The sequence below is a fragment of the Lepisosteus platostomus genome, chromosome 5, assembly GCF_059453375.1.
Source record: "Lepisosteus platostomus isolate fLepPlt1 chromosome 5, fLepPlt1.hap1, whole genome shotgun sequence".
Classification (NCBI taxonomy): domain Eukaryota; kingdom Metazoa; phylum Chordata; class Actinopteri; order Semionotiformes; family Lepisosteidae; genus Lepisosteus; species Lepisosteus platostomus.
The window spans coordinates 47,269,822-47,295,046 of NC_142615.1; the positions used below are offsets into that span (position 1 = coordinate 47,269,822).

Below are 25,225 nucleotides of genomic sequence, written 5' to 3' on the forward strand. Positions count from 1 at the left end.
GCATTAAAGAATGAGCTTTTAAATCTCTCTAGAGAAAAGATTAAAAAAATCATGTTTCAAAGCAAAGTGAAAGAGCTTGAAGAAGGTGAAAAATGTACAAGATTCTTTTTCAAGAAAAGGGTTGCAGGGAGGGGACTAATGTCAGCATTGAAGGGACGAGAGGGGCTTTTGCAAACTTGTATGGAAGACATGTTGACTGTAGCTGAGGATTTCTATGGGGAGTTGTTTGGAAAGAAACAAGTGTCTAAGGATTTGTTAGAAAAATTTGTTCAAGTCATTCCAAAGAGTGTAAAAGACTATACTGTGTTATCAAAAGGCCTTTCTGTAGAAGAGTTAATAGAAAGTTTGAAGACCTTCAAAATGGGCAAGACTCCAGGGTTGGATGGTCTACCCATTGAGTTTTATAGAGCCTTTTGGGATATTTTAGCATTGGATCTTTTAACCATTTTTAAAGAATTTGAGTTTTTAGAAGATCTGCCGGACAGCTTTAAGACGGGAGTTGTGATCTTACTATTCAAAAAGAATGATCGCACAGACCTGGCAAATTGGCGACCGATAACTTTATTGAATTGTGATCTTAAACTGTTTTCCAAGTGTTTAACGCTTCGATTAAAATCTGTCCTGAGTGAAGTCATTCATCCAGATCCAGCTTGTGGTGTGGCAGGGAGGAGGATCACGGACAGCCTAATACTGATTAGAGATACCATAGGTTATGCGAGAGAGAGGAATATTGGATTAGCGGTCTTAAACTTGGATTTTGAGAAAGCTTACGATCGTGTCTCTCATGAGTATATGTTTAGAGTACTACAAAAGATGGGGCTTTCAACCAGGTTCCTCACTTGGGTAAGGTTATTATATAAGGGTATAGGAAGTAGAATAATGATTAATGGAAGCATGTCAAATGTGGTTAATGTGAATTGCGGTGTTCGCCAAGGCTGTCCGTTATCCCCACTCCTTTTTGTTTGCTGCATAGAACCACTGGCACAAGCCTTAAGAATGGAGAATGGGATTGAAGGCATTAAAATCCCTGGGAGTGGCGCCCAAGAGGTGAGAACTCTACTATACATGGACGATGTAAATGTCTTTTGTACAGATTATAAGGGAGTCAGAAATAGCTTGGAGGTGACAACCCAGTTTTGCGGAGCATCAGGGGCCAAGCTGAATAAAAACAAATGTGTGCTGATGCAATATGGAAACTGGAGTGAAGAGGAAAATGTGGGAATCACAATTCGTAGAGATGAAATAAAGATCTTGGGAATAAACTTTGATAGAAATGGGATGGGGAGTAGGAATTGGGAGAGGGTGGTAGGGAAAGTCAAAAGCAAGATCGGTCTGTGGAGTTTACGGGAATTAACAATGGACGGCAAGGTTTTAGTTGTCAAGACTGTAATTTTACCATTACTGTTGTTTGTCAGTGCTGTTTTTATGCCATCAAGGTCTGTTTTATTGGTTTTAAAGAGGGCTATTTTTTATTTTTTCTGGAGGTCAAAATGGGAGAGAGTAAAGAGGGTGGTTGTAGAAAAAAAGGTGGAAATGGGTGGAAAAGGCATGCCTGAACTGTTCACTTTCCTAATGTACAAATATGTATCATTACATTTGTCTTTAGCAGTAGGGAACAGGGGGAAAGTATCCTTTATGTCTCGCTTTTTGTGTGGTTTTTATTTAAGGACATTGAAAGTTTTAGAGGTCCCTTTAACAGCACCTGTTGCTTTTAACCTCCCATATTCATATTTTATCATAAAGAAATTTTTAAGGAAATTGAATTTGGAAAATGAGGCACTGGATGTGTTGACAAGTGCAAGAAGGTTGGAACTTGTTGTGCAGGGTAGAGGTGCAGTATGTCATATTCGTGGCCTTGTGGCTGGGGATCCCAGCCATGTTTGGAAAAGGGTTGGCCACACGGTTTTGTTGAACAGACACAGAGACATGTGCTGGTTGATTGCACATGAAGTTTTACCAACAAGGGCTGTGATGCATTCGAGAGGCATGGGGAAGACATCAAGGTGTCCAGTGGAAGGATGCGGACAAGAAGAATCCATCCGGCACGTCCTGTGGGACTGTGGCATCGCAAAAGAGGTGTGGACATTGGCTAACAGCTGGATAAGGTGCTTTCTGGCTTGCGGTATAAGTGACCCCCAGGTAGTGCTTTATGGATATGGACTTGAGAAGCTATCAAAATCGGAAGAAAGCAAAGCCTGGCAGGTCATCTGTTGCCTAAGGGAAGCTTTATGGAAGACTAGAACTACATTGGTATATAGAATGGAAAAAACTCTGCCTCTGTCAGTGATACAGAAGGCTGTGTCTTATTTGAGAGACTACATTTTGATCCACCGGAGCAAGATTTGGGGAGAAAGAGACTGAGAGGGTCTGGAAGTTGACATTATGGCCCAGGCATGTTGCAATCAAATGGTGATGGATCACAAGTCATGTTTCTGCAGGTCATGTTGGAAACTTTTTTTTTGTGATGCCTCTTGCCTTGCACAAAAACTGTCTAGTGTTTTTATTCTTTGCTTTTGTATCTTATTTAATTTTATGTAGAAATTAATAGTGAAAGTTGTTATTGCTTGTGTATCAATAAAAACTTTAAAATTTCAGAAGTCGGGAGTGGAGTTTTTTGTATAAGATTAAGGGAATAGGGTTTCGGGGGCTTTGGTGCACAGAAGAGGTTTCGGTTTAGGTTTAGTTTGCTTTTGACACATTTGTAATGGCCATGGCGGCCTGTAGAGTCGGCATGCGCTGTTACTTTTGCGCACGTTTGGTGTATAAGGGTGGTGAGGTTTCGGCTCACTTGGGTGATATTTCACGGTTGGACTTCTCAAGGAAGGTGTTACAGAAAGGATTAAGGCATTAGATGTCAAATGCTTAATCACTTTGCTGAAGGGAATTGGTTTTGACATTAGTTTCAATCGGCAAAGTTACTGGAACAATTTTGGATGAAAATAGAGGAGAAAAAAAGATGTGGGCCTGATTAGAATGTTTGAATGCCAGAAGCTGATGGATCTTTCTAATGTGGTGTGAGCCTGGTCAGTACCTGGATGGGAGACCTCCTGGGAAAAACCAAGGTTGCTGCTGGAAGAGGTGTTAGTGGGGCCAGCAGGGGGCGCTCACCCTGTGGTCTGTGTGGGTCCTAATGCCCCAGTATAGTGACGGGGACACTATACTGTAAACAAGCGCCATCCTTCGGATGAGATGTAAAACCGAGGTCCTGACTCTCTGTGGTCATTAAAAATCCCACGGCGTTTCTCGAAAAGAGTAAGGGTGTAACCCCGGCATCCTGACCAAATTTCCCATTGGCCCTTACCAATCATGGCCTCCTAATAATCCCCCTCTATGAATTGGCTACATTACTCTGCTCTCCTCCCCACTGATAGCTGGTGTGTGGTGAGCGTTCTGGTGCACTATGGCTGCCAACGCATCATCCAGGTGGATGCTGCACATTGGTGGTGGTGGAGGGGAGTCCCCATTAACTGTAAAGCGCTTCGAGTGGAGTGTCCAGAAAGCGCTATATAAGTGTAAGCAATTATTATTAATTAATAGGACTGTGATTGTTCGCATGTTTAATGAGATGGTGATGAAGGAAGATGTTTTGACATGGTTGTCTAAGTATTGTTTAGTGAAAGGTGAGCTTCAGAAAGTCTTGGATGATGATGGCATCTGGAACTGTGCATGGAGAGTACCTGTTTCATTGCATGAAGACAAAAAATGGTTATGGTGGATTTAAACACATTCCTTCTTTGATTGGATTAGGTGAAAATAGAGGCCTTGTGTTCTACCAAGGGCAGCCAAAACCGTGCAGGAGATGTGGGGAGATGGGTCACTTTGTGGATGCCTGTACAAAGGTGGTGTGTGGTAAGTGCAAGGAAATTGGACATGCATATACTGAATGTACAAGCGTGAGGAAATGTAATCTATGTGAGTGTGAAGGTCATGTGTTTAAAGACTGTCCAAATTCCTTTGCAAATAGAACAAAACTGGGAAGACCAATGCTCTTCCAATAGCCTGCCACCTGTGGAGACTGAAAGTGCTCAAATGAAATTACAGAACAGAGGGTGCAGTCTAAAAGAGACATTGGATTTAGAAAATGATTGAACTCAGAGCAGAAGAGTGAGGGAAGATCATTTTCCGAGTCCTCAGGTAGGTTCTCCCATGGGTTTAGATGTCTCCAATATATGTTATCTTACTGACCAAGCTTTAGAACCAAAGACTCAAGGAGGGCAGGTGGTGAAATATCCTATGGATTGTGGGGGTGGTAGAGGAGGAGACAATTAAAGCAAAAAGGTGGGGGGGGAGGCCTGTATAGTAGGTGTCACCTACTGAATGATTGTAGCCAGAGCTTTTAGTCTCCCCTGGTCCTACTTTAAGTAAGGCTCTTAATATTGTGTCCATAAATGTGAGAAGCATTCGCTCCAAGTTAAGGGCAAGGACTATACTATCATTTGTGAGGAAGGTAAATGCTGATATTGTGTTGTTACAGGAGTGGGGGTTACCCTTTAAAAACTGCTATAAGGATATGGAAGAACTGTGGACATTGGGCCCATCAATCTGGAGTGGGTCCAAAGAAAATAAATCTGATGGTATGGCTGTTCTAATTAAAAATAAGATGGTAGAGGTACGTCAACACCCTGTAATATAACCAGGGAGAGCACTGGTGGTGTATCTGGGTTTCATGAATGTCAAATTTAAACTTTTAAATGTGTATTGTCTGAGTTGCTCACATGACAGATATGTCCTAATTCAGGAACTGAGTAAATTGATTGGGATGGGATTTGAATTCTCTTTTAGAAAGAGAAGGCAGAATGAGGGGCTAGACATGGGTCCAATTTGATAAATCATCAATATTATTGCAAACATTACGTAAAAATTTTAAACTGAAAGATTTTAAACTTCATAGTCAGGGGAGGGCAGGTTTCACATGGCACTAGTCTCATGGGACCCAAGCCTCACACATTTTGTTTTGATACGTGATTTTACTTGCAAGACCACAGGCCTAACTATCTATTCCAACGGCTGTTACTGTGGGGAAGGGTGTGTGGAAGCTCGATATTTTTCTTTTGGAAGGTGAGGAAGTGACGCAGAGGTTCAGGGAAAGATATAAGGAATGGCAGTCTTTGTATGACCTGTTTGGCACAAGAGCACAGTGGCTGACCCTGCGCTCTGACCCCCAGCTTCTATCCCTGTCTGTGTGTCTCATGGAGTTAGAAAGGAGTTACAAGCTGTGCAAACTTCCAAATCTGTAACATCATTTCAAGGGTGTATGATAGATCATTCACAAGATCAAATGGCTGTTTATTATTGTAAGATTGTAGTTCACTACTGTTCTTTTGACTCTTGAGCTTGCATTATACAGCCGTTGAGTGCATTTTGAATCTAAGAGATATCCAACTGATTCAACCTGTCTGATGAATGTTTAATGGGTTGTGACTTTTGGCAAAGTTTTTTGCAATATTATTTGTTTCATGAATACCATTCATCTGTATAACAACTTTCCTGTCCCCTGAACATATGTTTTAAATTGCTTGATCCCATTGGGTGCAACCTTTCCATTGTACTCATAATGTGTTTGCATTAGGAGTGTGTTAAATAAGCAGAAAAGAGCCCTTTTCTTCAACTGCTTCTGATCTTATACAGTGGTCAGAATCTGTCATCCAAAAGCTGATGAGTGGGGGGAAAAAATTAGTACAGATGCACAATCCATAACAAAACATTAAAGAGCATAAGGGTTTTCATCACATGGACTTGTTTGACTGTTGAGGATTAATGTTTTGGTGGCAGATCAATTAAAGGACAATAACCAGAAACACTGGTTCTCACACTGAACGCATTCTCCTTCAATCTTTTTTAACAACAGGTGAGTGGAGTTGCCATGGGCACCAGAATGGGACCCAGCTATGCCAATCTCTTTGTTGGCTGGGTAGAAGAGCGCTTCTTCGCTTCCTACACTGGCTATGTCCCTGACCTCTACAAGCGATATATTGATGACTGCGTCGGTGCTGCCATATGCTCCGACGATCAGCTTAAGTGCTTCCTGCACCATTTCACCAACTTCCACCCGTCCCTCAAATATACGGTTAACATATCTTCCAACACTCTTCCGTTTCTAGACATCAACTACCCCAGACTCTCCACTTCAGTTTATTACAAACCCATGGATTCCACACAGCTATCTCTTGTATAACTCATTTCACCCCAAACATACTAAAAACTCTCTCCCTTTTTCACAGTTCCTTCGGCTACAATGACTATGCAGGGACGACACTGACTTTGAGAACCAAGCCCTCAAAATGTACTCCCTTTTCATCAACAGAGGATACCCCAGCAATGTTATTGACGGGGCCCTTGCCCGAGCCAAAAACACCCCTCAGACCATCAACCCAATCAGGAACTCCTGCAGTAACAACCGCATTCCTTTGGTGCTTCCCTACCACCCTAACACACTTCCTATCCCCAGGACTGTTAACGACAACTTTTCCATCCTACACGATGATCCCTCCATTGGGGCCCTCTTTTCTGACCGCCCCATCATCTCATATCGCCGATCACCTAATCTGCGCAACCTTCTTGTTCACAGCTCCCTTGATCGCCCTCAGCAACCATCCACACCAGCTACTTTCCCTTGCAACAGAGCTCACTGTATCACATGCAAGTACACATCCAACACCACACTCATTCAAGGCCCCTCAGGACAATTCTGGATCACCCAGATGGCATCTTGTACCTCCAGCAACCTTATTTACTGTATCTCTTGTAGTAAATGCCCAGTTTCTCTCTACATTGGAGAAACATGAAGGAGACTTGGAGACCGCTTCAGAGAACATGTCAGGGCTGTGAAGATTAAAGATCTCTCCAAGCCCATCGTTTCTCATTTCACCTCTGACAGCCACGACCACTACAATCTCTCCGTCTGTTTTCTCAAAGATGGTTTTCTGAACTCATATGTTAGAAAGACTACCGAAACCAAAATTATCCTGCAGCTAGGATCACACCTTCCCCCTTCTCTAAACGACAGACTGTTCTACTAAATTTTCTCCATTCATTGGTAGTTTCATTTCACACCTTTCAACACCTATTCTGACTTCACATCTCTTGATCGGCCTCTTCCTGTCCCCTGCTCCTGCCTCTCACCCCTCCTCCCTCCCAGCCTTTCTTCTCCCACTATATTACCTTTGCCTACTGCCTTGTCTCTCTCACACCTGAAGAAGGCTCCACGGCTGAAATGTTGTTTTCTCTCTTCTTTTTTTCAGCATGGAATAAATCTATTACTTGTTCCTTAACAACCGGAAACACTATCTTCGGTCTTTCCAGAGCTGTAAGTAGTCATTCCAAGTTTATTAACTTGTCTCTGTTTTGTATGTACTCTTCAATAGCCACTGATGTTATTCACAACAGCTATTTTTAAAAATAAATTTGCATTTTTTAAAGAATTGGCACATTAGGTGGAGCGGTGGCTCTGTGGCTAAGGATCTGCAACTGTGCCTGGAAGGTTGCTGGTTTACATCCCAAGGTCGGCAGAGGAATCCTACTCCGTTGGGCTCCTGAACAAGGCCCTTAACCCCAACTGCTCCAGGGGTGCCGTATAAATGGCTAACCCTGCCCTGACCCCCAGCTTCTCTCCCTGTCTGTGTGTTAATGGAGAGCAAGCTGGGGTATGCAAAATAGGAATTCCTAATGCAAGAAATTGTATATGGTCAATACAGTGATCATATCTTATTGGCACATGGTAATCTCCAAAGAACACGGAATAGGTTTATTCCATGCTGAAAAGAGAAGAAAGAAAATACAATGTTTTGACCATGGAGCCTTCTTCAGTTATGATTTGATTTTTTACAATCATACCCACACAAACTTTGCAAAATCTTGCACACACAACCCAGATATGTTGAGTTTTTTTAAATTGGGGGGTAAGTTTAAGAAACACATAGTTCTTTTCTCAGGAATCCTCAGTGAAAAGGTATGCAGATCCTGTGCAGATGCAGGAGCAAGTAGTTATTGAGACAGTCGAACAATCCAGAACGTCAGGCGAGGTCCAAGGTCGAGAGGCAAAAGGGAGTTCAGTAACCAGTAAGCGAGATTCAAACAGAAGACTCAATACCGAGTAGCAGGAAGCGGGTTTAAAAAGGGATGGTTAAAAAAGTGCTGCAGAGCGTGTGCTGATGGATTAACACATGTTATTATTAACCTGCTGCTGGTACTGGTTAGTTCTTTTGTGAGTTGATCCCCAGTGGTCGTGACAGTGACAGAATGCTGTTTTGTGATTGATGCTATATCAAAATATAGGGCCCGTAAAATTAAGCACAGAAATAAAAACATTTAATCGCACTATCTCTATCGCACTCCTACACTATTAACATCCATTGGGAGTTGAATTTCAATTGTGTTTCCACTTCATTCAGCTGTGTTTTCTATTTTTCAGATTGTTGGCAATGCCACATGTTAAAGAAGGACAGAGGAGTAGGAGCCCAGAAGTGTGGTCAAGGGTTGGTGGAGTAGGCAATGTGATCAAAAACTTTCTGAAGTTTCTAAGCTAGAAAAATAAATTAGGTGGCATGACAATATGTGGTCAACACTGTCAAACAGAGTCCTTGGAGAGGATTGCTCCAGCAACAGGAAATGTTTATCAGTGATTTGGCATGAAGATAGAAAAAAAGTTAGAACCCAAGTGCTTAGGGCACAGAAGGGGGTGAGTATTGGTAAGGATTCCAAACCAGATGACAGTACACAATCTATAGTCAATATTTCAAGTCAAAGTGAGGGACATAGTTTGGAAGGCAACACAGAGCTCAGAAGTTCATCAGAAGATACAGAAGATGCATGGGCTGCACACGGCAGCACAGACAGTGGTGACATGTTAGAGGGAGAAAAAATCTGTGTAGAATCAGAAAAAAAGCCTGAAGAGCACAGTGAATATTCCCAGGGGGCAAGCTTGCCTGGGACGTCACCTCAGGATAAAAAGGGGATTAAGAAAGATTATGTCTGTGCCTAAAACTTTCCAAGTATGTCTGAAGGCTGAATAATGGAGACAAATAGCAACTCTAAAAAGGTACATCTAAACTAAGATGACCATGGACCCATATCTTATATAGCGAGTTCAGGAAGATTAATCCTTGCTGCCCAATAGCCTTCAAATACCAATACATCAGGAAAGAGAACAGCAGAAAAAAAAAACTTTCTGATGATTAAAGCAGTCTGTATTTTCAGTTCCTACCTTCAGTACCTTCAGTTCCTATAATGTAAATAATGACAACAAGACATAAACCAATGGGCAATGATGACATCACAATTTATGTTGTACAAGTCGGGCAAATACAACACAGTGAAAGGGAAACAAAATTTCGACAGGCACGTCAGCCTTATTGTTGAAAGATTGCCCGTGCCCTCACAAAAGAAATCGGCAATGTGTACTACAGGCAGCAGAGCAGAACTCCGCTTGCTGAAATTGCAGCAGGCAATTTATCTAAGCCACTAACACGGATTATCCTGAAAGTCATCTTATCAGAGTTCAGGAACAGTAAGCGCCTTCACTATGATCCAGTGATTGAATTACATATGACACAAACATTAATGAAAGCATGCGACTTTGACACTGTCCATTTTCCAGGATATGTACAGATTTTGCAGTTAGACACATTTGCTGCCTATCTTTACACAGAACAGAGTATGCAAATTCTTATTGCCCATCTAAAGATGAAGGAGAAAGTCAGCCTTTACCTGGATGCGACAAGAGGGGTAGTCAGAAAAATTCCATCGGAGAACAAAAGAATTCTGTACTACAGTTTTACATTACCTGGAGGTGGAAAAAGAAAGCCTCCATTACCAGAGTCTGAAATGTTGACAAATGACCACACCATAGTCAATATAGAACGTTAGCTCTGGAAATTCATGTTTGACATCTCAACATGTACTACCAAGAGAGTGCAGCATGTAGAAACTGACTACAGCTGGGCCCTGATTCACAGTGTTCTTTTTGCCTTCAATGGGGACACCATCCATGCATACTTAAATCATGCAATGAAAGTCTACCAAGGCAAACTTAAGTACACAGAACTTCAGATGTTCACTGTTCTGCACCTTTGCTCTGCCCATGTCATAAAGGCTGTCTCTCAAGCAATTAGTAAAAAAACAACAGACAAAGGACTGCGAGACTTTGCAACATTTTCCTTTGCCATCCTGCAAAACAGCACAACTTTGAGTGTCGCCAGAAATGTTTTCAAACACATGTGTATTGTACTCTCAAGCAGGAGGTTCACAAATGAAGTCCAATCTAGTGTCTGCCTCCTTAACGCTTACATTTCTCAAACAACCACACCAGACCAGATGGAAAAGGAAGCAGAAGTCAAAGACACAGATGAGGTACTATACCCAAAAATGAGAGGCATCTCCTTTCGCTGTGGAGTTCAAAGGTATTTATGAAGACAGCATATCAGTTCAAGGACATGATGACTATGGGACACAACACAATGTGAACCCCTATTTCTGTGAAGACATAATTAGATTTCTGTTACAAAGATACATGGCATTATTTCCACTGTGGAGTGGAATTTTGTTGGGTGACCTGACAAGATATGCTTCAGACAGCAAAAAAGACATATCAATGTCAGAGGTAGCACAAACAAGAGCCACTAACTGTCATGTTGAGACCTGGTTTGGCATTGTCAAGCAATCAATGCTTCAGCACAGGAGGAAACTGAAGCCAGCAGAGTTTATTACGATGATGAGAAAATCCCTCTAGGGTGGTACAGAGAACATATAATCCAAAATGATCTCCCCAAAAAGGTTTTGATGGCACCATTGATCACCACTAAAACACGTCATGAACATGCACAGGAACAATGGGCAAAGAGAGCACCAGGTGTAGGCAAAGAAACAAACTTCTTTTTCAGAGCTTATGAATGTCATCTTCTACTACTGTAGGTGTTCTTTGTCGTTTCTCTCTAACTTGTTATACTTGTTGACAGTGGTGTGTAATCTCAATTTTCGTTATGTTAGCTCCAGTGATCTCTTGTGTATGCTTTTGGCTTGGTAAATCTTTTTTAGGTTAACGCCCTTTGGAACATCAATCTGAGTGAATTAGTGGTTGCAGTTTTGCCATCCATGCACAGTGCAGACACATATATTCTCAGACACTCGGAGTTTGTGTCTCTGAAACCAGATGAGTGGCTCATAGGCGAGGTGAGATGAAAGTGTTTGATTGCAAGGTTTGTTAAGGTTTCTGAGCTTTTGTGTAATCAAATGTGTGTGAGTGCGTGAAATCATATCTTCTTCAATTGTATTTGCTTTTTCCATAAGACCATTGAGTGTTACTTTCAAGTAGTGAAAGAATCCATGGACTTGGGGAAGAAGGTTTTCCTAACGAACCACTACACAACTAGTGTAATCATAAGTGGGAATAGAGAGCACATGGCTAGACAACGTTTGTCCAAGGTAAGGAGATCAAACACAAATGTTGATGGATTACATTAGTGAGAGGCAAACATGGTTTTTCACTAACTGATGATTGTTTTATCAATAGAGAAACAAGGAGAGCTACAAGCAATCAAAACAGGTCACAACTGTGCCCATGGTGCTGCCTAAAGAAACTACCTTTATAGTCAGAAATCAAAATTCAAAGGTAGCACACCATCCATGTGAGGCAGCCTGTCGTGCTAATCTCGTCATTCTTTTCATTACAGGTCAACTTTGAAAACTATGAAGCCATAATTAGTTTTTTTTAACACTGGTGTCCATGGAAGTTGTTGGTAAGTGTGGTGCAGGTAATCCAAAACAGCGTAGGTTTATAATTACACTTGGAACCATAACACAGTTCAAGTGATTATCCCTGTTGCATCTAAAAAAATTACTATGTATTGGTTCCTCTCCTGTTAAAAAAGGCGGACATGGATAGTGAGTATCCAAGGCAATAGTGACAGTGCACTTTTCCTAAAATATTATTGTGAATACTGCTGTGTAATAAACAGAAAACCAAGTGTCATGAATTGCACCCCCGCAGGCAGGCGGTCATGCATTCCCACGAGCTCCTCCCATCCCAAACGTGCACGCACCAATCTTTCCTCTATTTAAACCCTCGCCAGACCCCCTTTCAGTGCTCACGATTGAGATCTTCTCCCTGAGCTTAGTTCCTAGTTTACATTCTGCGATACTACTCTTTGACTCCTGGATCTTGACCCTGCTGTTCTTCTGCTACGTCTTTGCCTCCCGACTTTGTACCTACGCGCCTACTACTCTCTCCTGGATTTTGGACCCTGCTCTTCTTTCCAGATGACGCCCACGCCTACCGATTCTGTACCGACGCTCCTACTACGACTACCCAGATTTTGGACTCAGCTACTTCTCCGACTACGCCTTCGCCTATCGTTACCCTTCCGAAGAGCTCCACATAGAATCCCTATCCTCCGCAGTAACCCCCTCCGTGACACCAAGCAGGTCAAAGTGTCATGTAGGAAAAAAATAAGTACTGTTAGGTCATTTCCTGACTGTCTTTGCTGAGGTTTGCAAAATATTACATGTTAAATAATATATAAATGAAATATTTAAATATTAAAAACGTTTGTTTCCACAACATTAAACTCCTGAAACTGCCTGTGTGTCTGGCCCCACATTAAATGCAACTTCATGTCTGATGACGGGCCATTTGTTTCTTGCAATATCTGTATGCTCCATCCCAGAAAGTCTTTGTGGTCGACCCTATGGGGAGATGGCAGACTCCACTGCAGTGGTAAAAAGTTTCAGGTAAGAAATCAAGCATTGGTTTCGTGGTGAAACTCTGCACGGGCGCACATTCATTTCTTATTCAAATTCAGCATGACAAATATGTCCTCATTTATCAATAACCTATTATTTTGATTCACAGGGACTTTCAAGATGCGAAGGAACGTCCTAGGAAAAGAAGACTGGTTGAATATCATCTGGCACCCAAGCGTGATTGGTCACACCAAGCAAGCAGATGCCTCAAGCTGTGGGGTCTTTGTGATGCAGGTCAGCATAACCTTTCCATGCAGAAATTTTGGACTGTCTCAAAACTATTGTATGAGAGATTTTAGGGAAATAATAATTGTGACAAACCTTCGTCTGTTAGATGGGCGCAGACATCATGAACAATTTCCCGGATATTCAAACATACATCGAGATGAACAGCAGCGCCAAAGAAATAAGAAAGTTGCGGGAAGACCTGTCAATCAGAATTCTTGAAGCTTCAGGTATTGTACCATTTGATCATCATTGCCTGCGTTTATTGGTGTATGTTGTTTTCCTGAAGCATGCTCTGTCTATGTAACAAGTCTGAATGAAAAAAGATTCTCGATTTATTTATATGCAGAACTCATTTGGGTATTCTTTTTGTACTGTATAACACAGAGATGAAAAGTTAATTAAATCACATTTCGCACAGTTAAAATTCAATTACACTTTGGCCTTCGTCGTGGTTGACACAACCATAGTCTGGGAAAAGTGTGGGTCTTGATTGCCCATAGTGAAACAAACTGGTTGAACATGGCTGTGTTATCATGTGCCCCCTTAAAGTCATAGCAACAAAAAAAGGGTAACAGGTGTTGACAGGAGTATTCTGAGACATGACAATGTGCGGTTTAAGAAGCAGTAGAACACCTAATCAGGAAAGTGCATACGAAAAGGTCTCTATCAAATGGTCTTCAATTATGCAACAATGATCTGTAGATAACATTGGAGAAATCAGTCTATTTGGCATGTTTATTATAGCTCCTCTCCAGGACATGTGTCTGATGTGTGGAGAAAACACTGGTGCTGCAGACAAACTGGGAAAGTGAACATCATTTCTATCTGTATGTGTAATTGTTATGTCCCAGTGTGTGGTCTGTGTTTTTTTATGTTCCACACTGCTGACCCTTTGATTGTTCTCCCTCCCTCATTGGCCCACCATTACACCACTGTTCTGTATGACATCATGATCAATCAGCTTCTCAGCCAGCGTGCATCTTATTCACTATATAACATGGAGGTTTTCTGAAGGAAGAGCCTTTCGTTTGACTTTGGTCCTGCTTGGTTTTGCTTTGCTTCATTTAGTTGTGGTTATCGCTTTGTTTTGCTATTGTTTTGGCTTTGTTGGTTTGTTGTTTTCTGTTCATTTCTTTGTACTTTCGTTTGTTTGTGTTTGTCCTTGTTTTGCCATTATCTTGCCCTAACATGTTACATGTTCAACCTTTATGTTCTTTTGTACCCTGTTCCTGTCGATTAGTCTCGTTTTCCATTATCTGTATTCCTAGTTCACTTGTGTTTTTGTGTAAACTTTTGTGTATAAGGTTAGTTCAGGTTGTTGGGTACATTCTACACACTTAAATGATTTTGTATTAGTAACAATAGTTAAGTACGGGTGAATGCCATTTTTCTTGTATGGTTTTGAGTAGTCAGGGGAGGTTAGCTAGGGTGTTGAAGACGCAGAAGACCGTGTGTTTCGGGTTTTCTTTTGCAGTCAGGTTAGCTTTCCCTCACTTTTTTTAGCCAGCTCCATTTTGTTTGGTTATTTTCTTTTCTTTGGCACCACTCTAGTTCCCTTACCCCTGTGTGTTATCGTGTCTTACCAGTCACTTATTTAACTTAAAATCATCACCCACCTTTGTTATTGTGCTTCCTAGTCACTTACCAGAACCCACCTGCTTCCAAAAGAATTATTCTAAATGTTACACCCCTTTACCCCTAGATACTTGGGGTCGTAACATTATTATGTGTAATGTATGCACATGATAACAAAACATGCCAATGAAATGTGATAGCTGAACTAATATAAGGTTTACTCTGTGTAGGTCCAGTGTGACAGTTGTGAAAACTGGTTCCATGAATTGTGCATCTCAAAAGAAGAGTATGAAAGCACAAAGAATGAAGTAACGTGGATATGTACATTTTGCCAACCCCAGTTTGGTGAGTATGCTCTGCATGCAAACTATCACTATGAAAGGGATTTTTAAGCAGGACATGTAGTTTTAGATTCAACAGAAACATAGGATGACATTTTTCAGTGGATGTTATAATTGTTTGTTATTGTTAGGAAGTTTGAATTTCAGGGTTATGTTCTGGCATTAATGGTTCTATAAATTAGAGATACCTTTTCAAAAAACACTCCAAAGAAGGCATAAAAAGGCATAAAAGATTATTGATAATCTTTGCAATTTATTACATGACACAGGCATCTCGAAGATAGAATTACTGTGTATCAGGTTGATGATTAGATATGGATGCATCAAATCAATTACTAGGTTTCTTTCCAATAATATAGAAACAAAGGCACGAACATGAACACCTTAAAGAGCTTGCCATTTAGCACAGAAACAATATAATGTCTTGCTATAAAAACACAAAGTAAGAAAAAAGGAGTTTGATCAAGAGAGATCTGTCAAATTCTGCAAATACCTAGATCTTGATCTGTGACCCATTAATACTCTTTGGATTCTTTGCAGTTCGTAACCCTTCTTACGGTTTTATATTTCAGGCACTATTGATGAGTGAGCAACCACCCCCTACTCCCAAGCATTACATAAAAGACATGCTGGAAACTCAAGAAGACTGTCAATGTGTTCTCAGCAGAATTCAACTCCAAAAGACATGTAAGTACAAGTTTCAATATTCCCCCAAAAATCTCTTGGGTAAGAGTAAACTTTCAGACACTTTGCGAAAAAATAATGAAAAACACTAGAACGCAAAAAAATCACTAGAAACCATTTGTTATCTATTGCCAGAAACCAAACAAAGTATTATGAAAACGGTAAAAAAGTTCATCATAACACAACACAGTCCCTTTTATATATGATTACTACACAGTGTTAACATCAAAGTAGTAGTGCAAAGAATTCTAAATCAACAGTATGTCACCATGACATGATTTATTCCACTCCGATGTAAGAAAGATCAAAGAAAACTGGCTTCTATCCAACAGAGGTGTATCTAACGTGATTCCTTATTAGGTTACCCAAATAGTACCATCTCTACAGTACCTTTCAGACAGGACACAGTACTAAAAGGATTCTAACCGAAAGAATAAAACACAATCACATCATCGAAGTCCGAACCCCACTGACTTTCAATATCATACCGTGTACATCTCCAGGCTTGGAGACTCATCAAAAAAGAACAGCCTATACACCAAAATGATCCTTTTCTTCCAGTAAGATTATGGCATTTGCAGGATGCTGTCTAGATCAATAAACAGATTACATTAATAATAGCGAGCAGGTAGCAGAGCATTTAGGCACACAGCCCCTAAATTGTAGAAATATGTCATACCTTATTAAGGATGCCCCATACCTACAAGCATATTTAACAATGCTGTAGTCTTCTACATCATCTCTGTAGTCTTATTGATCCTGAGTGATCTAATTCTTTAGGAAGTGCAGAAACAGATATCAGGTGGGTAAGTAGACAACCACGTTGCAATTGTTTTTTCTGTGTCTAACCCATTTTTTTTCTCCACACCATGCCTGCCACTGTTCTCTCTTCGGTGCCTTTGGTTGATATTGAGCTCTGTTCCGCATGACAAGGGATCCTCCTGGATTTCTGAAGCAAGGAACCCAGCCGATATGAGTCCCTACAAAACTCAAGATCCTGTACTGCTCAACCCAGTGGATGGGACATACTCAACATTAATATCTAGCCTGACATAATACAGGCAATAGAATTCACCGTGTCAATCTGCATGGTGGTGCATGTGAACTGTTTCTAGTAACTACTTGTCATACCTGGAGGGGAGGTCAATCATCAGGCCTTGGACCCCCAGAGATTTTTTTGATTTTCTCTCCTTCGTGCCTGATGGTTACACAGTCACATCTGCATACCACACCTTCACTGTGATTTGCTACAGATACAGCTTATTTAAAATGTGAAATTAGGAAAAACTAAAAGAAAGCGTGAAATAAAAAGAATGTCAAATCTAAAATTTTCAGATGTTGTGATGAAGCTTTTGACTCATGAATAGCACCCCCCCATCCCAGTGTAATGCATGTTTAATGGTGCCGTATTGAAAAAATAATTAAAAAAAAGGTTTCACAACCCCAAGCAAGGTTGTATAAGGTGAGGGGGACTGTCTGGTGTGTAAAACACTTGGTTGCAGCATTGTGGGTGCTGTAGTTTAAATGCTATTGGTTTGTGAACAACATACCCCTATCCCAGCGCAGAATGCCACATTAATTAAAAGCATGAGAAAATGAGATTCAGAATGCAAAGCTGTATTAGTCTTCTGTGTAAAAAATCGGTTTGAACATCATTGGAGCTGTTTTAATTAAGCTGCTGAGTAATGAATATATTTAATTTTCCCGCTGTTAGCACTATAGTGTATATATAGTTGACCCTTACCTGAATGAAAACAAGACATTAAGAAAGGGTTTCAGAAATCAAACAAAGCTTTATTCCTGTGCATACAGTCTGGGTAATTGGAGACTGCGCTGTCCTGCTTCCTATGGCGATATACTGTTTTTTTTCACACAAAGCCGTATTGACCAGTATTTCTTGCATTGTGAACGTGTGTACACAGCAGTCCCCCGGGTTCCAGTTAGTGCGTAGTTACACATCAATGAAAAACCAGAGGTTTAAAAAGATAATTAGCTCACTAATAGTTTTGATGGCTTAAAAATGACAGTGAAGGCTGTGAAAACGGTCACAATGTAGTTTGCACACAAAGCAAGTGTTTTCATAACCCTAAGAGGTTTTGTGAAAATGCTACAGGTGTGCCAAAATCATTTTCAAACTTCAAGCTAACTTTAACCTGGTCAATGACAGTACCTACAGGCTATCGATAGGTTTGCTGGCACTGTGGGTTTGTTGTTCCTGACAATGTGCACGCTGAGAAATGCGCACAGACTGTCTTTCTTTCGGAATGAAAATGTTACGGCTTGTACCTCATGTAAACACAGTTTTAACCATTAGCACACTCATATATATCCTGAATCAAGAATGAATATGCCCTGGAATCCGCTGTACCACTTCAAACTGAAAGTCAGATATTTAGAGTCTTGGTAAAGACTTTTTACAGGAAGAGATGTCATGCTTCAGCTGCTCTGGCCTGCAAAGTACAAAGGGGCTTCATTTGAAATACCCGATTGTATTTCAAAATCCAAGGTATTTTTGCTGTGCTAGAATGTATAATTTATTATAAATGTTTTATTCACAGCCTCTTCTTCAGGAAGCCTCGCACACACTAAACAATATTCAAAGACTATAGGAACAGTAAAAAAGAAAGCAGTAAGATGGATGAAAAAAGATTTTGACGTCTCTTCCGCAACTGATGAATACTCCTGTGTGATGTTATTTCTTACATGGATTCCGTTATTTTGCCACAGGCTGTGGGTCTCTGTTTTCAAAAAGAGCAAGTAAAAAGTTTTGTAAAAAGAGCAAGAGCACCTGTTTGGAGTGTTTACGACAGCAGCGGGTCTCCAAACAGAACTTCATCTCCTGAAAAGTGCCCCTCCCTGCCACACAGGTTGCTGTGCCTGGTGCAATGCATATCTCCACACATCCCTCCACCCCCAGCAGAGCACACACCACCTTAGGACACTCCATCATGTCCTCTCTGCTCACCACCACCCAGAAATTGGCTGATGCCATCCCCACTGTTTCTCTCCCCTCAGGAAGCACTATCTACACAGCAGAATTCACAGATGCCAATGCCATGTACAGTTCTCCCAGATGTCCACCTTTTGCCCATCAGCCAAGAGGAGTGGGGGATTGAATGTGCAGTGTGTCGGCACAGAGGGGACAGCCAGAGCCGACCGCTACGCCGCTCTTCTGTTTTGTAATTTTGTGACTGGGAGTGAACCACATCCGTAAATGTTGACTGGTCCAGAGGGAAAAGGGCCTTGCCTTGCATTCTCCGCGAACACATAGGCATGTTGAATTGGAGATTCTCAAAACTTACTTTGTGTGATTGGAAACTGATACATGATAGGATAAACAAAATGCTTCAAAGAAAGAGGTGCTCTTTCTCTCTGGTTTTAGTCTGTGCAGCAATAAAACAATCAGATTAAACAAGAGAGAGTGTGACGTTACTTTTCGTCAATGAAAAAACAGTCTTTTCATGTTTATTTAAGTGTCCTTCTTTCATTTGGATTGTATGAAACAACTCGGGAGTTATTGTTATGATTACTCTATTATCGAATCCTCAACTCATTCACTTGTTATTTTGGGAACATTTTGACATGTTGCTTTTAGCCGTCGATACTGTTGAATTCGCTCAGTTTGTAATGTAGGGTGCTCTGAACAAGTTAAACTTTGATACAGGACAAATGTATACTTTTAAAGCTACTACAGTATAGCTTGTGGGAAATACAACATCACACCGTATGCATAAGGCACGTCTTTGTTCACGATTTAAAACTACAGTCCAGAAAAACATGACATTTGATTGCTGGTTGCCTTATGTTAAAGGGCAACAATGAGACCAGAGCATGAAAATTCCTTCCCCTCCCCCAGCAGAACTGTTTAATCTACATAAACACAGTGGGGTGCAACACCTAGCCTAGACTTTGAGAGAAGTATGGAGCTGCGTTGCATAAAGAGTTTGCAATGGAATATACAGTAGTAGGCAAAAGTTAATTTCAAGCTGAAAAGAAAAGACTCAACATGTCTCCTCTATACATCTTCCATTTAGACCATCCAATGTCATTTATTATTAATATATTCCATATCCCATTAAAATCAGAAAGTTTCTTACAAGTGTAAATCCAACTATTTTCCTTTTTTTGTTAAAGGAAAACTCATGCCAGGAGCTGGGTTCAAAAAAACTATAGCTGAAAAGGGCAGGCAAAATGTTTAAGTAATCATAGGTGAATGAGACAAATTGATGCAGATGTTTAGAAAGAAAGTGGACTACAGTACTATTTTGAGCTTACAGCCTATCCAGTGTTATTCATTATTAATATCTTTCATATCACATTCAAATGAATGTTTTTTTTAATTGTAAGAGGCAATACACAACATGTGTCCTCTATAACACTTCAGTGTACATTTTAATCAGTTTAATGTTTAACAATGTTATACAAAGCTTAAAATTATTAAATTGCATATACCGTTTAGACTGTTAAATTCTGTAATTGACAAACAATTGTCCCTCAGCATTGACAGGGATTCAAAACCAAGTGTTTTCTGGCAACAGACCAAATGCTGCACATGAGAGCTTTCATAGCTCCACCTGGTGGTTTTACAAGATATTTCACCCTACTATGATACATCATGCGGTATCCTACAGTTCTTTGCAGAACGAGCACTGCGATTTACTGCAGCATACCTTGCACATTTTGAATGATTGGATCTGTACTTCTACTCAGTCTGGTGAATTCTTGATAAACCAAACTGGTGCCCTCCCTCTAACTCACCATTCCTCCCTTATGGTAGTGGATGTAGAGAAACCCATGTATATAAACCCATAGGGTCAATTGCAATGGACTTCCCGAGTTACAACACAGCCGCGTACCAATTTAGTATGGTACATTGTGGAGATCATCTCCCACTCTGAGTTCAATTGCAGCAAAAAACATGTGGAACAAAGTTGGAGCTCAGTTCAACTTGTGCTTAATCCGGTTCGGCGTTGTTGTACTAATTAGCCCGAACTGCAGGGGACTGTGCATCAGAACACTTCCGATTAGTAGGATAATACATACGCCATGTTAATATACAATTACTTTTCTGTTTCTTGTTTATATTCAAACTAAATTTCCTGGCAAATCAGTTAGTTTTTAATTTAAGAATTGCATTTAGGCTACAATTCATCTTATGAGGCTACATTGTTATTAATGAGATACCCAATTGTAATTAGTCATGAAACAAATGAGAACTGCAGCTGTGCATTTGAAATTAAACACTACTGTATTATTGCAGCATTAATTTTGTTTAACACTCCAGATGAATAAGCACACCCATTGTTATAGCTAAGTCGTCACAAAAGACACCGACTAATAACCAGTAAAGTTAAAGTTTTATTTTTAACAGAGCTGGAAATTAGACTTATAAAAATACTTGAGCAATAAAAAAAACCAACAACAAAACAATTGTTCCTCTGACCTTCTAAGCATTTTTTTAAGGCAATACATTTCTTTAGCAGGGTGTGCCTTGTGCTTACTTATCTGAATTTTGATTTTCTCTCTCTCCTGTGTCAGTTCAGATTAAGCTCTTTAATCTGTTCCAACATCTTCCTTTCAAAGTGGGGAAGTGCTTGCTGGCGTGTTGTTTTGCCAAGTCGTGCTTATCCTTTATGACGGTATCTTCTGACACCTGGGCACAATCCAACAACATTACAAGACCAGCACTATAACAGGAGTCATAAAAACACAAGAAGCCACATTGAACGAGCTTTCAGAATTGTAAAACAACGCTTTGCTTGTCTGTCATTTGGTTTGCATACCAGTCCATCAAGAGCTAGCACAACCCTGGCTGTTTCAACACAGTCATTGGATCACAGCCACAGGACAGAAAAGGGACTGTAAACCATCATAAATCACTTTTAAGATGCTGAGTTTTTTCCTTTAACATGCTTGGGTGCCATCTATTTCCTCCTCATCCTGCTTTCCTCCGATAACCACAATTACGGAGACCCATCACTAAAATATTTAACAAATCTATCCAGTTGACTCCTCGATTTTATAGAACACATTAAAGCCTCACGCTACATTTATATAAATAATAGCTTAAGTTCTGTTCTCTTCACTTCCAATGAATGGAGAAAATTTGAAAAGAACAGTAGTCTGTCGTTAAGTGAAGGGAGAATGTGTGATCCTAGCTGCAGAATAATTTTAGTTTCAGTGGTCTTTCTGATGTATGAGTTTGGAAAACCGTGCTCAGTACCATCGAGGTGTAAGAGGGTCAAGGATGAGCAGGAAACTTTGTTAATAAGGAGATGGACACCGCCCAACATGGGGCTCAAACCCACACCCCTGACCTAAAGAATCACATGCTCTACTGACTGAGCTAGCCGGGCACCAGTGTTCTCAAAGACGGTTTTCCAAACTCATACATCAGAAAGACCACCGAAACTAAAATTATTCTGCAGCTAGGATCATACATTCTCCCTTCCCTTAACGACAGACTACTGTTCTTTTAAATTTTCTCCATTCATTGGAAGCTTCATTTCATACCTCTCTGCACCCATTCTGACTTCACACCTCTTGATTGGCCTCTCTTTATGTCCCCTGCTCCCGCCTCTCACTCTTCCTCCCTCCCAACCTTTGTTCTCCCGCTACTTTACCTTTGCCTACTGCCCTGTCTCTCTCACACCTGAAGAAGGCTCCACGGCCGAAACGTTGTGTTCTCTTTCTTCTTTTTTTCAGCATGGAATAAACCTTTTACTTGTTCCTTTGCAGCCTACGCATGCTGGCGCAGCTACCCACTTGAACTAAGACCATTAAACTGTCTGGTGATATTGCTGCACGGGGCGCAATATCACAATAGAACACGTTACTGTAAAAAATGTTAACATTCGTGAATGAGTATTTTTTTTAATTATACCAAATGTCCGTTAAATAATGAATGATGTTTTTCAGACCATAAACACTATTATATGAAAAAAAAACATTTACTATATATCCATTTAACTTGTTTTTTTTTAAAAAAAACATTACAATACGGTAGATGAAAATTGTTGTTCAGCGCTCTTGTATTAAATATACTCTACCAGCCTTTTAACTCATGTGTCAGAAATAAAGTGTATAAAATTCGCTAAATCAAACAAAACACAAACGCTACGAAAAAGAAAAAAAATGTGTTTATCCTGCAATTTTATCTCGTTGAAACGTTTTTTTTTTTCTCTGTGGCACTAACGGGCTAACGGTTAGGATTCCTGGTTTCCTGATTACATAGAAATGTGTCTCTCTTCCCTTACGATGTCCAAATGATCAGTTCAGTGTAGAAAAGAGCACCGTAAAACCCCGTCAGGCGTGCAAAACGTATAAATGAAAGAGATCGCTTTGTTTCTGCCCGCTTTCTCACTGAAGCCCTTAAGAAGGTTATAACCGCTACACCGCGCGATGTGGGGAGGGGTGACTTACAAGCAGAGTTGACCTTTGAGAAAGGACTCGTCTCGGGAATATATTTCCACATTTTGAAGAGAATTTCTCCATTTATGTAGCCTGATTTCCACTATTGCTAGAGAGCTGTAGAATCTGGAATAACTTATCCAGCTCTGGGAACAGTGTGTAGATGACAGGTTTGTGACTTTCTCATGAGCACAGTATATGAATCCATCAGATTAAAGACACTGTGAGCATTTGAATAAAATTAAGGATAGTCTGTCCCAGCTCACCGCGATGGTATAGTGGACCGTACTTTGTGCTGTGACCGCACTACCCGCGCTTTGAATCCGGGTGACAGCAGCCCAAGACAAGAGAGTTTCCTTCGTCTATGTTATTTCAGTGAAGGGGGGGCATGCGTGTACAGCGAGCGATCATCGAGTTGATGTGTTGCCCCATATAAGCAATGTGAACCAACACTGCTTTACAAAGGAGCACTACCTGAGCTTATTGTTGGTAAACTGGAGACCAGACCGACCTCTTCTCTGACGAGAAGAAAAGGACAGGAGCCGCAGTATTTAATATGAATAAGAGATTTCAATTTTCTGTGGCGCAACTAGTACCAAACACGTAATCTCGGGGTTGTGAATTCGAGCTCCACGCTGGTAAGAAATCATATAGGTTATGATAAATGTACTTTTTTAAATAAAAAGTAATATTATAAAACTTTCTCGATACGAGTTTGCAGGTGACATGTTCTTTATAAAAATAATCTTTAGTATGGGATCAATAACCGCACCTGAACAAATATCGGAAAGAATCGCCTGTCACTAAGGTATTTAAGTAAAGTAGAGATATAATCAGAAAACCTACATATAGGAAATGTTAGTTACTTTGTATGTGCTTTAGCGTTTTCTTTTATATACCGAAAAAAAGGTTCAAGGCGTTCTAGTCGCTGTACTCCTCGTAGATAATCTCAACGAAATCACAATACAGTACAGGACACGCAGTGAGGAGCTCACGCAACGAATAGTCTTGAACATGCCAAGCGTAAAGGCACACTGCACATCTGCGAAACATCACATCCTAGTTTAGTTACAGTGAGATTATAGACTGGAAGCTAGGAAGTCTCAGATCACTTTTTTATTAAATGTTCAAGCAAACACAAATACCTTTGCAAGAGACATTTCAGAATCCCAGTCAAATCCAGTATGATTGCTGGATCCCTCGAATTCGGCAATATCACAGATCTGCAGTCCACGTGCAAGACATACCGCCCAGAGCATTTCTAAGACAGGAAATACATTTTCGTTACGAAAAGAGATATACTGTACGTAGAGTGAAATGGTCTGGTACGAGTCCTAAGTTTGAATAGTTCAAAATAGACGAAAAAGGGTAATTACAGACTCTTTCGAAATGTAAGAACATTAAAGCTGTGCGGACCTTATCTTGATTTACCTAGTTTAATCGTTTTCAGAAAGTGTAATTTTATTATTTTATGTACCCTTGACGATTCTACTGATGTTATAAGTGCTCTTGTTTATATTGAATCTATTTTGTTGTTCAAATAAAAAGTAAAAAAAAAACATTCCGGATGCGTCTGCTGTAGAAATAAAATGACATCAAAGGCGTTGTACGTAGAGTTCTGAAGCCTGCTCCACAGAAGAACTAGCTGAGATGAAACGTTCGATATTCTACTGACAGGGCTATTCCCATCAACTCAGTTTCTTTCTGAAACAACGTTTTCCAAGAAAAACTTACACTTTGCAAAATTTGAAATAAAATACTTGCTTAAAAGTGCAGATTATTTTTTTCCCAAAAACTGTAAAAGGAGAAAACCGACCTGTTGGAGTCTCTGTCGTACCATTGCTCAGTGCGGTCAGGTCGGGACTAAAACGATAGTAAGGTTCTGGTTCAAGCATATCTAGGCATGCCTTTCTCACTGTTCCATCGTGAACATCATCTAGAGAAAAAGTGGCATGTAATGTTTAATACATTATTGGCCTTATTAATAATTTGAGGGAATATAAATGCTTTGCATGTATCGAATTACAGCACGTAACAACTGAGTACCTGAGTCGATATCACCGGGCAATTTCCAATAACGACCAACATCAGACACTTCAAGAAAAATAAGATTCCATATCTTGGAATGTAGGGCGGGAGAATTCATTTATACTCCTGTTGCATCTTGAGCTAAACTTTTTTTAAAAAAAATATGACGCAGATTTGCTCAAGATACTTGTAATCGCCTTAAAGAGAGTTTTCATGAAAACGTA

General features: G+C 40.4%; 1 protein-coding gene across 1 annotated transcript in view; it reads right to left on the minus strand.

Moving 5' to 3' along the window:
• LOC148667586 (uncharacterized) overlaps positions 1-25,225 on the minus strand; it is a 66,200-nt gene that overhangs the window by 39,349 nt on the left and 1,626 nt on the right. The window lies entirely within an intron of this gene.